Source organism: Schistocerca americana, chromosome 1 (genome assembly GCF_021461395.2).
Source record: "Schistocerca americana isolate TAMUIC-IGC-003095 chromosome 1, iqSchAmer2.1, whole genome shotgun sequence".
NCBI classification, from domain to species: domain Eukaryota; kingdom Metazoa; phylum Arthropoda; class Insecta; order Orthoptera; family Acrididae; genus Schistocerca; species Schistocerca americana.
The window spans coordinates 900,074,516-900,092,528 of NC_060119.1; positions in this window are offsets into that span (position 1 = coordinate 900,074,516).

The window sequence follows — 18,013 nt, forward strand, 5'->3', positions numbered from 1 at the left end:
TGCATCTGCAACACTCCAGGATGGTGCTACTGCAATTTTCGGAGAGATTCAGAAAATCATTAGGGAATTCTGTTGAAGGCTCTACAAAGTCACTGTTACAGATGGAAACCACTTTGAAAACATTCGGTATTAATTTTCGTTAGTATGGTAGCAAGAACCTACCATCCACGTTATGTTGCAGTAGATAAAAACTAACACCTATTTTTCGCACCCTGCACGTAGCAGTATGAGTAGATTTACTCATGATGTGTTGGCCAATAGTCATCTCGTGCCACAACGCTGAAGTACAATGTAGGCAACAACGGGTTAGTCGCAGTAGCCACCTCGGCTATTATACGTGGCACAAAAGGCATGTGAAGAGCCCAGTTTACGAGATTCCGGTCGATACCCACGTGGACCTGGTAGCTATGGTTGGCGCAGCCGCGAAAGGAGTACGTCAAACACCTGGAATTCTCCAGCTTACAAACAACGACGGATACCGCTGTACACTTTATGCGGTAGCAATCATGGCGATCCACATTGTAAACAATTGCTTTCGTCTGAGGCTTGTTGCATTGCTCTTTGTTTTGTGTGGTACGTACAGATGTAAGCACAGTACAGCCTTTTCAACTGTCATAAAGTTATTTTCACAAAAAAAAAGATAACTGGGGCATCGAACTACACAAGCCATGATTACATTATGATTCTGTAATGAGTCATCCCTTATACCAAAATACTCAGAAAATGTTCCTGAACCGAAATTTTTTGGATCGATGTGGGGTTCACCCGTTGTTAAGGTCGTCAGTCTGAAGGCGGGTTTGATGTAGCTCTCCCCCACTGTGGTCTCTTCATGTCCTTGTGACTACTGCAATTACAACCACTTTGAACATGTTTATTGTATTCAAGACCCAGTATTCCTCTATAGTTTTTTCCCCCAAACTTCCTTCCGTTACCAAATCCACAGTTCCTGTCTTCAGGCAGTATTAACACATGGTGTATTGGATTGCGTGATTCGGGACAGAATCGAAGATGCCGGGTCTTCAGTCGCAACACTGGTTTGACGCAGCTCTCCGCTGCTTTATCCTGTGTAAGCCTCTTCATCTCCGAGTAACTTCCGTAACTTACACACTTCTGAATCTGTTTGGTCTCTTGGCCACTCTCTATGATTCTTAACCCCTCCCCTTCCGCCCCCTCCCCCCCCCCCTCTATCCCACACCGCACCGCCCAGACACTTCCCTTGATGTCCCAGAATGTATCCTACTAACCGATCCCTTTCTCTAGGCAGGTTGTGCCACAAGTTTCTTTACTCCTCAATTATATACAGTACTTTCTCATTAATAACGTGATCTACCCATCTAATCTTCAGCATTCTTCTGTAGCACCACATTTCAAAGCTTTTATTCTCCTCTGTCTAAAAGGTTTACCCCATATGTTTCACTTCCATACATGGCTACACTCCATAGAAATTCTTTCAGAAAAAAATTTCCTGACTCTTAAATCTATAACTGACGTTAAAAAATTTATCTTCCTCAGAAAAGCTTTTGTCGCCAATGCCAGTCTGCATGTTATATTCTCTCTACTTTGGCCATCATCAATTGTTTTGCTGCCCAAACTCATTTGCTCCTTTAAGTGTTTCGTTTCCTGATCTAATTCCCTGAGCATCGCCTGATTTAATTCGACTACATTCCGCTGCCCTTGTTTTGCTTTTCTTGATGTTCATCTTATACCTCCTTTCAAGACCCTGTCCAGTCCGTTCACCCGTTCCTCGAAGTCATCTGCTGTCTCCGAGAGAATTACAATGTCATCGTCAAACTTCAAAGTTTTTATTTCTTCTCCCTGAACTTTAATTTCCACTCTAAATTTTCTTTCGCTTCCTTTAATGCTTGCTCAGCCTGCAGACTGATTAACATCTGAGATAGACTACATCCCTGCCTCACTCATTTCTCAACCAGTGCTTCCCATCCATGCCCCACAGCTCTTACACTGAAGAGCTAAAGTAACTCGTACATTTGCCTAATATCGTGTAGGGCCTCCACGAGCACGCAGAAGTGCCGCAACACGACGTGGCAATTTCTCAACTAACGTCTGAAGTGAGGAAACTGACACCGTGAATCATGCAGGGCTATCCATAAACCCGTAAGAGTACGAAGGGGTGGAGATCTCTTCAGAACAGCATCCCAGATGTGCTCAATAATGTTCATGTCTGGGGAGTTTGGTGGACAGCAGAAGTGTTTCAATTCACAAGAGTGATCCAGGAGCCACTCTGTAGCAATTATGGATGTGTGGAGTCATTGCCCTGCTGGAATTGCCCAAGTCCGTCGGAATCCACAATGGACGTGAATGGATGAGGTGATCAGACAGAACGCTCACGTACGTGTCATCTGTCAGAGTCGTATCTAGAGATATCAGGGGTCCCATAACACTCCAACTACACTCGCCCCACTCCATTACAGAAACTCCACCGGCTTGAAAAGTCCCCTCGTGACATGTAGGGTCCATGGATTAATGAGGTTATCTCCGTACCCGTACACGTCCATCCACTCGATACAGTTTGAAACGAGACTCGTCTGACCAGGCAACATGTTTCCAGTCATCAACAGTCCAGTGTCGGTGTTCACAGGCACAGACGAGGCGTAAAGCTTTGTGCCGTACAGTCATCAAGGGTACACAAGTGGGTCTTCGGCTCCGAAAGTCCATATTGATGTTGTTTCGTTAAATGGTTCACACGCTGACACTCTTTGATGGCCCAGCATTGAAATATGCAGCAATTTGCAGAAGGCTTGCACTTCTGTCAAGCTGAATGATTCTCTTCAGTCGTCGTTAGTCTCGTTCTTGCAGGATCTTTTTCCGGCTGCAGCGATGTCGGAGATCTGATGTTTTACCGTACTCCTGATATTCACGGTTCACTCGTGAAATGGTCGTACGGGAAAATCCCCACTTCATTGCTACCTCGGAGATCCTGTATCCCGTCGCTCGTGCGCCGACTATAACACCACGTCTCAACTCACTTAAATCTTGCTATTGTAGTAGCAGTAACCGATCTAACAACTGCGCCTGACATTTGTCTTTTACAGGCGTCGCCGTATTCTGCCTGTTTACATATCTCTGTATTTGAATACGTATGTCTATAGCAGTTTCTTTGGCGCTTCATTGTGTAACTGCCGTCTGATATCAGTAAGTTGTAAATAGCCTTCTGCTCCCTAAATTTTAACGCTGCTACCCTCAGAATTTCAAAGAGATTATTCCAGTCAGCTATCTCTAAGCTTACACATGCTATAAACTTACATTTGCCTTTCCTTAACCTATCTTCTATTAGAAGTGGTAGCTTCAGTATTGCCCCACGTTTTCCTATATTTTCCCGTATCCAAACTGTTCTTTCCCTAGGTCTGCTTCTACCAGCTTTTCCATTCTTTTGTAAGGAATTCGTTTTGTATTTTGCAGCCATGACTTATTAATCTAATACTTCGGAAATATTTTCACCTGTGAGCACCAACTTTCCTTGGAATTGGAATTATTTATTTCCGAAACCCGAGGGTATATCGCCTGTTTCACACATCTCACTCACGAGATGGAAGAGTTTTGTCATGCCTGGCTCTCCCAAGACAATCAGTAGTTTTGATGGCATGTCGACTACTCCCGGGGCCTTATTTCGACTGGTCTTTCAGTGCTCTGTCAAATTCCTCTCACAGTATAGTACCTCCCATTTAATCTACATCTACGTTCTCTTCCATTTCTATAATACTTCCCTTAAGTACATCTCCCTTGTATACACCCTCTATGTACTCCTTCCACATTTCAGCTTTGCCTTCTTTACTCAGGACTGGTTTCCCGTCTGAGCTCTTGCTATTCCTCCAGGTGGTTCTCTTTTCTCCAAAGAATACTTTAATTTTGCTGCGGGCTGTATCTATCTTTCTCCTAGTGATATATGTTTTTTTACATTTGTCCGCTAGCCATTGCTGTTAGCCATTTTGCACTTCCAATTAATAACATTTTTTAGATGTTTGTATTCCCTTTCACCTCCTTTATTTATTGCAATTCTGTATTTTCTCCATTCATCAATTAATTTCAATATCTATTGTGTTACTCAAGGATTTCTGCAACACCTCGTTCTTTTTTACCTAATTGATCCTCTGCTGTCTTCACCGTTCCATCTCTCAAAGCTACCCAGTTCTTCTTCTACTGTATACCTTTCCTCTGTTCTTCTCAATCGTTCCCTAACCCTCCCTCTGAAACTCCCCACATCTTCCTGTTCTTTCAGTTTATCCAGGTCCCATCTCCTTAATTTCCTACCTTTTCGCAATTTATTCAGTTTTGATCTACAGTTCAGAACAATAAACTGTGGTCAGAGTCCTTATCTGCCCCTGGGAATGCGTTAAAATTTAAAATCTGGTTCCGAAATCTCTGTCTCACCACTGTATAATCAATGTGGATCCTTCCACTGTCCCAAGGCCTCTTCCATGTATACAACCTTCTTTCATGATTCTTAAACCAAGTACGCAATGATTAACTTATGCTCTTTGCAAAATCCTAACACGCTGCTTTCTCTTTCATTCTTTTCGCCCAGCCCATACTCAACTACTACACTGCTCGCCATTAAAATTGCTACACCAAGAAGAAATGCAGATGATAAACGGGTATTCATTAGACAAATATATTATACTAGAACTGACATGTGATCACATTTTCACGCAATTTGGGTGCATAGATCCTGAGAAATCAGTATCCAGAACACCCACCTCTGGCCGTAATAACGGCCTTGATACGTCTGGGCATTGAGTCAAACAGAGCTTGGATGGCGTGTAGAGGTACAGCTGCCCATGCAGCTTCAACACGATACCACAGTTAATCAAGAGTAATGACTGGCGTATTATGACGAGCCAGTTGCTCGGCCACCATTTACCAGACGTTTTCAATTAGTGAGAAATCTGGAGAATGTGCTGGCCAGGGCAGCAGTCGAACATTTTCTGTATCCAGAAAGGCCCGTATAGGACCTGCAACATGCGGTCGTGCATTAGCCTGCTGAAATGTGGGGTTTCGCATAGATCGAATGCATGGTAGAGCCACGGGTCGTAACACATCTGAAATGTAACGTCCACTGTTCAGAGTGCCGTCATTGCGAACAAGAGGTGACCGAGACGTGTAACCAATGGCACCCCATACCATCACTCCGGGTGATACGCCAGTAAGGCGATGACGAATACACCCTTCCAATGTGCGTTCACCGCGATGTCGCCAAACACGGATGCGACCATCATGATGCTGTAAACAGAACCTGGATTCATCCGAAAAATGACGTTTTGCCATTTGTGCTCCCAGGTCCGTCGTTGAGTACACCATCGCAGGCGATCTTGTCTGTGATGCAGCGTCAAGGGTAACCGGAGCCATGGTCTCCGAGCTGATAGTCCATGCTGCTGCAAACGTCGTCGAACTGTTCGTGGAGATGGTTGTCTTGCAAACGGCCCCATCTGTTGACTCGGGAATCGAGACGTGGCTGCACGATCCGTTACAACCATGCGGATAAGATGCCTGTCATCTCGACTGCTAGTGATACGAGGCCGTTGGGATCCAGCACGGCGTTCCGTATTACCCTCCTGAACCAATCGGTTCCATATTCTGCTAACAGTCATTGGATCTCGACCAACGCGAGCAGCAATGTCGCGATACGATAAACCGCAATCGCGATAGGCTACAATCCGACCTTTATCAAAGTCGGAAACGTGATGGTACGCATTTCTCCTCCTTACACGAGGCATCACAACAACGTTTCACCAGGCAACACCGGTCAACTGCTGTTTGTGTATGAGAAATCGGTTGGAAACTTTCCTCATATCAGCACGTTGTAGGTGTCGTCACCGGCGCCATCGTTGTGTGAATTTTCTGAAAAGCTAATCATATGCATATCACAGCATCTTCGTCCTGTCGGTTAAATTTCGCGTCTGTAGCACGTCATCTCCGTGGTGTAGCAATTTTAATGGCCAGTAGTGTATTTTTCCTTCTCTTCCTTCTCCTACTATCGAATTCCACCCCCCTCCCCCCCCCATCACTATTATATTTTCATCTCCCTTAACTATCTGAATAACTTTTTATCTCATTATAAATTTCTTCAATTTCTTCATCATCTGCGGTGCTAGTTGGTAAATAAACTTGTACTACTATGGTAGGTGTGGGCTTCGTGTCTACCAAGCTACAATAATTCGTTTGCTGTGCTGTTCATAGTACCCTATCAACATTCCTATTGCCTTATTCATTATTGAACCTACACCTACATCACCCCTATTGATTTTGTATTTAAAAGCCTGTATTCACCTGATCAAAAGTCTTGTTCGTCCTACCACCGAACTTTACTAATTCCCACTATATCTAACTTTTAACCCATCCATTTCCCTTTTTAAATTTTCTAACCTACCTGCCCGATTAAGGGATCTGACGTTCCACTTTCCGATCTGCAGAACCCCAGTTTTGCTTCTCCTGATAACGACATCCTTCTGAGTAGTCCCCACCTGGAGATCCGAACGGGGGACTATTTTACCTCCGGAACATTTTATTCGAGAGGATGTCATCATCATTTAAGCATACAATAGACATGCATGCCCTCGGAAAAAATTACAGTTGTAATTCCCCCTTGCTTCCAACCGTTCACAGTACCAGACAGCAAGGCGTATTTGATTGATGTTAATAGGCCAGATCACTCAGTCATCCACATTGCGTACAGTTCGTCTATCTGTATTGATGAGGCACGCAAGGCTTCCCACCACCGGCAAGGCCCGTGGTCTATTTGGACGGGTTCTCGATGGGTTCTGGTAGCATCAGTTTTATCTAGGAGGGGGAAGGTTAGTGCGGAATTCACTCAGCCTTGTGGGGGCCAGTGTAAAACTGCTTCCGTGAATAAAGTGCGACACTATGGAGCAAGTCTGAAATAGCTCAAATGCAGGAGCTTGTGCCATTCTGTACGGCCCCTTAGCTGAGTGGTCAGTGTGTCTGACGGCGCCATGCCGTGGGCCGGGATTAGATTCCCGGTTGGATCGGAGATTTTCTCGACTTGTCCTCATCATTTCATCGTCACCGACACGCACGTCGCCCAGAGTAGCGTCAACCGAAAAGACTTGCAACACGGTGGACGAACTTCTGCAGGTGGGACACCCGGCCATCAATACGATACTATCATTGTGCCATTCTTTTTATCCGTGCAACTCTTGTTTTAACTGGAACCGGCACCGTTTAGCTAACCCGTGAAACTCAAGTTCTCTGTTGCTTCTAATTCAAGTATTATTCAAGGCTTTATATTTAATAAGTAAAAACGAGTGCCATTTATTATTCAGAATATAAAAAAACTGATCGTATGGCATTGTTGCTTTGACATAACACAGACTGATTTTTCTCGAAATGTATGTATCTGGATGGGTGGCCTACGTTCACGCCTGTGCCGGAAGCTTTGATGGAAAACTGCCTTCAGAACTGCCTAGATTTCTTCAGAATACTCACAACGATTGTCAAGTAATTGTGATACAAATTCACGGTTCAATAAGGTACACTTCCCCCTATGTGGTGCTAAACGGCGAACACCTCAGAGAATCCAGACAGTTATGATCGGATACAATTCAGCGAACTCGGAGTTCTTCAGTTGCAGTCTGGTCAGTGTCGTCAGCTCCCAAGTCCACAGAAGAGGTGACTTGCGAGCCAGCCAGGTTGCATCAGGTCGTGGACTGCACAGGTCCATTCATTCACCGTTGCTGATTTTCGTTGGTGAGCAAGACTGGGGTAGCTTCTGAAACTCAGGTTTGTGGGGCTCTGCCTGAGTCGACCTCGAGTGGAAATGAAATTGTTGTGTTCTCACAACGTCAAAACTTCCTAATTGGGACTGACATAGCTTCTGGTATTAAAGACATCCAACCAACAAACAGAGGGACGTTGAGTGGCCCTCGAGAGCAAATTACTTTAATAGTGATAAGTGAGAAGAGTCAACCAAAAACTGTTAGCAACAGTGGCAAGAAACTGAAATCTGTGCAAAGGTATCGTAACAGCATCTTTTCCGTTACAATGTCAAGCCACTAGCATACAGAAAGTCTTCTAAAATCCAAGAAGCCTGATGGATCATCGCTAGGCAAGACATACTGGATTTCAGCTGAATTGTAGCGTCATGCAGTGGCATTTTGTCAATAGAAATCAGTGAACTGCGGAAGGAACAGTGCAAAGAGGTTGTTGCAGAGGTGAGAAACTTTATGTGCGACGAAAACATTAAATCCTTTACAATGTAACCATTCTACATGTCATTATTTTTGTATCTTTTGGATCTGCTATATAGATAATAGACTACGTTTATAAGTCACACCTCATATTTTCTGTGATTACGACATTCAGTTGTTACCTGAAGGTGGCCTACTAAGAAGCCGAAAGCCGGATCGTGCCGAAATAAATATAATACTGCAGAACATTAGGAAGTGTTTCCAATTTAATATTAATACCATGTTCGTCCACGCAGCGACGGAAAATTCTGTTAGTATTACAAACGCAAAGGTGACCGGCATTTGATACAGTGGATTAAATAAAATCGATCGTTCCCACATACCCTCTGATTAATAGTAACACTATACCTATTAGTGTACATTAGTAAGACGTATGTTTATCCTTCGCTTTCAAGGCTGCTTGAGCTCAGCTGACGACGATTGTAATGAGATGTCTGGATGTCGGCGGAGAAAGAGCTGATACCAGAGAAGGTAGTGATGCTGGACGCTGGGGTCTGGAGCGAAATCTTATCCATCCCAAAGGCGACCCATTGGGCTCAGATCGGCACCCTGGACAGGCCAGTCATATTCAGGAATTATTGTCCATAAACAGTTGCTTCAAAGATGCTGCTTTATGACAGGGTGTATTTTCATGCTGATACAAACAATCTACATCTATATACATACTTCGCAAGGCACCGTGTCTTGTGTGCGGAGGGTCCCCTGTACCTCTACCATTTATTTCCTTTTCTGTCCTACTTGCAAATACAGCCAACGAGAAACGAATACCTATATGCCTTCGTAAGAATCCTCATCTCTCTAATCTTATCTTCATGGTCCTTACTCTAAATTTACTTTCGCTGCCGCAGAATCGTTCTGCAGTCAGCCTCACCTGCCAGTTCTCTAAATTTACTCAATCTCGCTCCTCGGAAAGAACGTCGCCTTCCCTCCAATGATTCTCATTTGAGTTCCCGAAGCATCTCCGTAATGTCTGCGTGTAGTTCCAACCTACCAGTAACAAATCTAGCAGCCTGCCTATGAACTGATTTAGTTTCTGCCTTTAATATGACATGGCGCAGTTCCCAAGCACTCGAAATGTGTTGCACTAGTGTCCTACATGCGGTTTCCTTTACAGGTGTACCGCACTTTTCTAAAATTCACCCAATAATCCGAGGTCGACCATTCACCTTCCCTACCACAGTTCTCATATGCTCGTTCCATTTCATACCGCTTTGCAACGTTACGCCTAGATATTTAACCGACGTGACTGTGTCAGCCAGCACACTACTAATGCTGTACTCAAATATCCTCCTACAGTCCCTCAACGACGACACCTTCCCATACACCACAGCATCTTCAGCGAACAGCCGCAGACTCTTGCTTACCCTGTCCGCCAAATCATTTATGTAAGTAGAAAATAACAGCGGTCCTCTCACATATTCCTGGGGCAGTCCTGGTGACGACCACATACAGAGTTCTGTTACTTAAGAAGTCTTCGAGCCCCTCACATACACCGAGCGAGGTGGCGCAGTGGTTAGCACACTGGACTCGCATTCGGGAGGACGACGGTTCAATCCCGTCTCCGGCCATCCTGATTTAGGTTTTCTGTGATTTCCCTAAATCGCTTCAGGCAAATGCCGGGATGGTTCCTTTGAAAGGGCACGGCCGATTTCCTTCCCAATCCTTCCCTAACCCGAGCATGAGCTCCGTCTCTAATGACCTCGTTGTCGACGGGACGTTAAACTCTAACCACTACCACCACCCTCACATACCTGGGAACCTACCCATACGCTTGACATTCGTGAACAGTCGTTGTCCCCGATCTGTTTCTGTACTGTATGCAGTACACATAGCTGTAAAATGAGCGCAATAATGGGACCAAATGCTAACAACGAAAAACATCCTCGTACCGTAACACCACACCTTTCGTACTTCACTGTTGACACTAAGCATGATGCAGGTAACGTTTTCGGAAAAATTGAAACCCTTTCATCAGATTGTCAGAGGGAGTATGATTTACCAATCTAAAACCGTCGTTTCATCAACTGTCCAGCGGCATCGCTCTTTACACCACCTAAAGCGTGAAATTAGCTCTGACAACGGAAATTTGTGGCTTACGAGGAGCTGCTCGACCCCTGTACCCTATCACCTTTAACTCCCTAACCATGATCATTATTCCAGCTTGACTGATGGGGGCACATTAGAACGCATGAGTGATTCCTTCGGTTGGTTTCACACAGTTTCTCACGACCACTCTCTACGATGTCTGTCGATCAGTACATCAGATCTACCTGATATTGGTGTAGCTGTGGTTGTTCCTTTGCGTTTCTACTTCACAAACACGTCACCAACAGTCGACTTGCGCAGCTGTAGGAGTGGTGACATTGTAAGTAGGCTAGGTAGGTTTTTTCTATTGGTAACGCCACGTAGCGCTCTATATGAAAATCACTGACTGTGCTGTGTGCAGTCTGTGGCTGGTCTGCAATGTTGGAATCTGCTATTGTATAGTGTTGGGCAGTTGGCTGTTAACAGCGCGTAGCGTTGCGCAGTTGGAGGTGAGCCGCCAGCAGTGGTGGATGTGGGGAGAGAGATGGCGGAATTTTGAGAGCGGATGATCTGAACGTGTGTCCATCAGAGACAGTACATTTGTAAGACTGGATGTCAAGAACTGCTATATATATTATGACTTTTGAACAATATTAAGGTAAATAGACTCTTTGTTCTCTATCAAAATCTTTCATTTGCTATGCCTATCAGCAGTTAGTGCCTTCAGTAGTTCGAATCTTTTATTTAGCTGGCAGTAGTGGCGCTCGCTGTATTGCAGTAGTTCGAGTAACGAAGATTTTTGTGAGGTAAGTGATTTTTGAAACGTATAGGTTAATGTTAGTCAGGGCCATTCTTTTGTAGGGATTTTTGAAAGTCAGATTGCGTTGCGCTAAAAATATTGTGTATCAGTTCAGTGTTGATCAGAATAAGTAAAGAGAGTAATGTCTGAGAACGTTCAGTTTTGCTCAGTTGTTTGAAAAGCAAATAACGTGAGAGGTTTATCAGCACAGTAATTCAATAATTTTTCTAAGGGGACGTTTCATAACATGTCCCTGACGGCTTTGTTACTCAGGTGACTTTCAGTGATTAGTCCACGTTCGAAGTCACTGAGTCTCCTCACCGGCCCATTTTACTGTAGCTGTTTCTGAACTGACATCAGAATATTTCCCACTTTTTTTGTGCTGGCGGGCTTGCCTCTCGTGACATCTAGTGGTCAATTCCACATTAAATACACTACTGGCCGTTAAAATTGCTACACCAAGAAGAAATGCAGATGATAAACGGGTATTCATTGGACAAATGTATTATAATAGAACTGACATGTGATTACATTTTCACGCAATTTGGGTGCATAGATCCTGAGAAATCAGTACCCAGAACAACCACCTCTCGTCGTAATAACGGCCTTGATACGCCTGGGCATTGAGTCAAACAGAGCTTGGATGGCGTGTACAGGTGCAGCTGCCCGTGCAGATTAAACACGATACCACAGTCCATCAAGAGTAGTGACTGGCGTATTGTGACGAGCCAGTTGCTCGGCCACCATTGACCAGACGTTTTCAGTTGGTGAGAGATCTGGAGAATGTGCTGGCCAGGGCAGCAGTCGACCATTTTCTGTATCCAGAAAGGCCGATACAGGACGTGCAACATGCGGTCGTGCATTATCCTGCTGAAATGTAGGGTTTCGCAGAGATCGAATGAATGCTAGAGCAATGGGTCGAAACACATCTGAAATGTAACGTCCACTGTTCAAAGTGCCGTCAATGCAAACAAGAGGTGACCGAGACATGTAACCAGTGGCACTCCATAACATTACGTCGGGTGATACGCCAGTATGGGGGTGACAAATACACCCTTTCAATGTGCGTTCACCGCGATGTCACCAAACACGGATGCGACTATCATGATGCTGTAAACAGAACCTGGATTCATCCGAGAAAATGACGTTTTGCCATTTGTGCAGCCAGGTTCGTCGTTGAGTACACCATCCCAGGCGCTCCTGTCTGTGATGCAGCGTCAAGGGTAACCGCAGCCGTGGTCTCCGAGCTCATAGTCCATACTGCTGCAAAAGTCGTCGACTGTTCGTGGAGATGGTTGTTGTCTTGCAAACGTCCCCATATGTTGACTCAGGGATCGAGACGTGGCTGCACGATCCGTTACAGTCATGCGGATAAGATGCCTGTCATCTCGACTGCTGGTGATACGAGGCCGTTGGAATCCAGCACGGCGTTCCGTATTACCCTCCTGAACCCACCGATTCCACATTCTGCTAACAGTCATTGGATCTCGACCAACGCGAGCAGCAATGTCGCGATACGATAAACCGCAATCGCGATAGGCTACAATCCGACCTTTATCAAAGTCGGAAACGTGATGGTACGCATTTCTCCTCCTTACTCGAAGCATCACAACAACGTTTCAGCAGGCAACGCCTGTCTACTGCTGTTTGTGTATGAGGAATCGATTGGAAACTTTCCTCATGTCAGCACGTTGTAGGTGTCGCCACCGGCGCCAACCTTGTGTGGATGCTCTGAAAAGCTAATCATTTGCATATCACAGCGTCTTCTTCCTGTCGGGTAAATTTCGCGTCTGTAGCACATCTTCGTGGTGCAGCAGTTTTAATGGCCAGTAGTGTAGTAGTGTGCGTATACCTCTGAGAAGATATTACACGCTACATCGCTTGCGCTGCTGTAAACACCACCCGCACAGGTACTCGTACGTTATGCCAGGAAAAATGTGCGAAATGTGGGCAGCCAGATCATGAGTCACGAATTGTCTGTCCGTTAGCGCTATTTTACGTTGACTGCTCGAGTAACCATGTTTCATGGAGCCGCCAACGCTCTGAATTCGTTAATGAAAAAAGATCCAAGATATGAAGGTGATTGAAACCAATTATTTACGCTCAGGAAAAAACATTTACTACAGGTTACAGGCACATACATTTTCATGTCTCACATCGGTAGCTAAACAGCCGAATGTAATGGATGGTGTTTCTACGTTGACAACAAAAAATAAAGCCAGTACGAGCAGCTGTGCTTACAAGTGCATCTTAAACTCGGCTCTTGTTAGCAATCCCACCACAAAGAAAACGGAGAACACAAACACACCATTAAAGCAATCGACAAAGCAGGCAGCGAATAGTAGACATATTTTTTTTTTGCTTTATTGCTAAAAGAGGAATGCTGAATCAAATATAAAAATTCGAAACATATTGCTCTAATGCTAAGGCATGCTGCATGCATCCGAAGAGTCTGATGCTGATATAACTGCTAAAGGAATATATCTCGGACTTTAACGCAGGAAACGCAAAAATCTCTCTTTTTTCTTCCCACCTCAAATTCTGTAAGTAAGTGGAGAGAAAAAGACAGCTTCGTAAACAGCACGGATGGAATGATCGTTGATCAGCTCTGCGGGTGTTCATGTGTAGAGCATCTGTAGAGCATCTACTGAGAACCTCACGTGTTTCATGGTAGCGACAGCAAAACGAAGACTAATTAAGATCATTGTGACACTTCCAGAATCCTGAACACTGTCCCACTAAACTAGTATATGTGTAGCTAGCCAGGCAGATGCTGGGAGATACATTTTAATCAAATGGTGGCCAGGGGGAACCTTCTAACCAGTCAAATGGACTTTACCCAGACCATTTTGCAAGAGCGACCAGCACCGCCAGCGAGGATCAAGTTTTCCAGTTTCGCCGAGTGACAGCTGAGCGCACCAGCTAGGATTTCAGTTGCTTTTGATAGGCACCTGATATGGAAGCCGCATATTCGTGAGGTCTGAGGGAAAGCGCACGCCCATTTGAAGGCGCTTTACCACCTAATAAATCCAGAATCAGCACTTCTCCCACAATGTGGAATTACGCTATATCTAGCAAAGATCGACCAAAACTAGGAAACGCGTCCGCAGTGTGGGGAACGCAGCCGATACCCATATTCGTCAGCTAAATGAGTACAAGGGAGAGTTCTGCGACTCGCCTTGCACATATCATAAGAGTACCAGACCAGGGCCTTACACGAAGAATCATGCATCCCTATGGTATCGCATAAAACAGACTGCCCGGCAGTTCTACGAAACGTCGCGACAGTCCGAAAGGCTAGTTTCAAGTCTGGTAAACTAGCAGAACAATTTTCCAAAATTTAGCCTGCGCAGAACTCACATTTAGGGCTGTCTTCTAGGAAAAAGAGCGGTAGCAATAATGAAATTTGCGATTATTTCTTCTCTAATTGGAGCTTAATTCATCGGCTATGGCGCTTTTACAGAGTCTCGATAAAATCAATTACTACATGTTATGATAATCACTGGTGCTATAGATATTTTCTGTGTTTTTTTATTATTCAGGGCAAAGCTGCAACTTGTGGAAGGAAGCTACTTTAATTTCTTCTCCTTAGAATTGAGAAGAATCGTTTTTTGACCGAGTAACTGTCACAGTCTAGTGGAAGAGGTCTAGGAACCGCTGATCAACCGGCGCCTTCGTCAATAAAACTTTTTCCGGACATGTGACTGTGACGTCAGGTTATTTTCTCGACCAACATTTCGGGCAATGACGCGAGTGGTCTTCATCTGGATACTATATTTACTACTGGATCAGCGCCACATTCAGGTTTTATACAAGATAATTCTGTTAAATGAGGGTAAACTGCAAGAAATGATCCCTGGGAGGCTAAGGAGCTGAAAAGGTCAGATGCGTTCCAAGGAAAGTACATCCACTTGAATGTGGAGATAAAACATCTTTGACAGTGTAGCTTTCAAAGATTGAAATAGCATGAGAGAACTCCAGGCAAAGGGAAATATTCTGTCTGTACTATCGCCCGATTAAAATTACTTCACAGTTGACGTCTGTCACTTGCTGCTACATTGTTGCCATACCGCTGCCGGCTACCGCGCTGTTGTAGGTGACACACAATCATGGCCAGTGGCGGATTGAAATTACAATTATATCAATATAATGAAAGGAATACCCTTAGCTGCATACAGGCTTTGATATACGTCAATGGGAAGAGTTGAAAATGTGTGCCCCGACCGGAACTCGAACCTGGGATCTCCTACTTATATGGCAGATGTTCTATCCAGCTGAGCCGCCGAGGACACAAAGGAGAGTGCGACGGCAGGGGCTTATCTCCGGCACGCCTCCCGTGAGGCCCACGTTCCCAACTTATTGTCCCACACTATATTCTTAGAGTCCCTGCCCGTTACACTCATTACTCGCGGCCTTACCGATACCGGTAAGAGTTCGGGCAATGTTTCTGCATCCGCACAGAAGATGGTTTAATGGCCGGTGAGCCTTAACTATATATATGAAGATGGTATCTGTTCTTTCGTGCTTGTCAAATCCTACTTTGGCCAGCAGGGTCGCAGGATCACTCCCCAAGTGGGAACGTTTCGAGCATTATGGGGAGGGATCTCCAACCATCTCGGGATTTCGACGATCCAACGCACTAATTGGAGAGAAATTCGGACTATATCCCTCAGAAGGACATCCAACAACTCTATTAGTCAGTGCTAAGGCGAATAACTGCCTGCATAAGGGGCGGAGGTGGAGCAACGCGTTATTGGGTTGCTCAGCTGGTGAAGCTCATTCTCATGAATAAATCCAATTATAATAGTTTGTTTGTCTGTGCATGTACATCACATCTTCCGATTTCCGTCCCATCAGCTAATTCCTTCGCGGTTTTTTTTTTCTTGTTGGTGTGTACTAAAGAAGTGTTTTCACATTTATGCTTCAATAAAACCTTCGTTCATATTCGAAAAAACTCGTTCTATTTTAGACTATACACTATCTTTGAGAAAATATCGGAACATCTAGTAGTAGACATTAATATGAGGTATGCCCACCTTTTGTAATGATGAAGGCTTGAACTCTGCTGGTGACAATTTCAGTAAGGTGTCTGAATGTCTTGGAGGTATGGCAGCCTATTGTTCGTCAAGAGCCGAAACCAGAATGGTAATGATGTTGGACGCTGGGATTTGGAGCGCAGTCAACGTTCTAATTCATACCAAAGGTGTTCCTCTGAGTTCAGTTTGGGGCTCAGGACAGGCCAGTAATTTCAGGAATTAATGTCCAAAAACCATTGACTCGTAGATACTGCTTTATGATCAAGTGCGTTCTCATGGTGAAGCAAACAACCATCGCCTCGTTCTAATTCATACCAAAGGTGTTCCTCTGAGTTCAGTTTCGGACTCAGGACAGGCCAGTAATTTCAGGAATTAATGTCCAAAAACCATTGACTCGTAGATACTGCTTTATGATCAAGCGCGTTCTCATGGTGAAGCAAACAACCATCGCCTCGTACCTGTTCCTCTACTGCACGCAGTACACAATGCTGTTAAACGTGTTCATGTCCATTCGCATTTAACGTTTTCTTTACCACAATAAGAGGACCGCACAGTAACCACGAAAAATATTTGCAGTACTGTAACACATCCTCCTCTGTACTTCACCGTTACCACAACACACGATGCCAGATAATGTTCTTCACGCATTCGCCAAAGCCAAACATTTCATCGGATTGCCAAGTAGTATAGCGTGATTCATCACTCCAAATCATTCGTTTCCAATCATCCACTGTCCAGTGGCGTTTCTCCTACACCACCTCAAGAGTCGCTTAACGCTGACTAGAGAAATGTGTAGCTTATGAGGAGCTGCTCAACGATTGTACGCCGTTCTATGTAATTTCCTATACACAGTGATTGTGTTGGCTGGACCTATGGTAGCACTTTGGAGCTCACGAGTCAGTTCTTCCGCTGATTTCATCGATCTTTTACAACCACCCTCGGTAATGTTCGAGCGCTACATGAAGTCTGTCTGGTCTTGCTTTAGATGTGGTTTTTCCGTCAGGTTCCCACTTCACAATCGTGCGATCAACGGTCGACTTGAGCAGCTTTAGAGTGGCTGAAATTTCCTCATGGATCTGTTTCTCAGGTGAAATGAAATGACCGTATGATTTCATTGGCCGGGAGACCCCCTCTGGGCCGGCCGCAGTGGACGAGCGGTTCTAGGCGGTGCAGTCTGGAACCGCGAGACCGCTACGGTCGCAGGTTCGAATCCTGCCTTGGGCATGGATGTGTGTGTTGTCCTTAGGTTAGTTACGTTTAAGTAGTTCTAAGTTCTAGGGGACTGATGACCTCAGAAGTTAAGTCCCATAGTGCTCAGAGCCATTTGAACCATAGAGCCCCTCTGGGACTGTTCGCCTCCCTAGTGCAAATCTTTCTATTTCATGCCAGTTGGGCGACTTGCTCGCCGATGATGATGAAATGAGAATCCGGACCCTCTGCATGGTAGTCAACCACTCTCCTACCGACCCATTGTACTGTTACTGCCTCTGTAATGACAACATAGTACTCCCCAACTCACTTTAAACTGGTGATTCCATTTATAGTGGCCTCTAGTGGTCAATGGCGTATTTTGATCGGTGTATGTAATTTGGTTGTTTTCTTGCGTTTAACGAAGTTACGGTATAATAAACGCATGGTTCGGTGCCCAAAAAACCTCAGAATTCAGTTATTAAGTCTACTTGGTCCGCGTTATACTAAAGTATGTCTCAGATCACTTGATCCTGTGTACCGGAGATCTATGTTCCTCATCTCGGTTGGCGTAGTGAGAGATATAAATGATAGACCGCTCGTAAAAGACCAAAGCAGTGCCGTAAATTATAGTGGGATCGGAACAGAGACGTACAGGGTACATCATTCTAATTTGCAGGCTGTGGAGGCGCCGCTAGGCGAGATAAGCGGCGAGCTCAGACGGCGTCGGCGACCCGCGACTG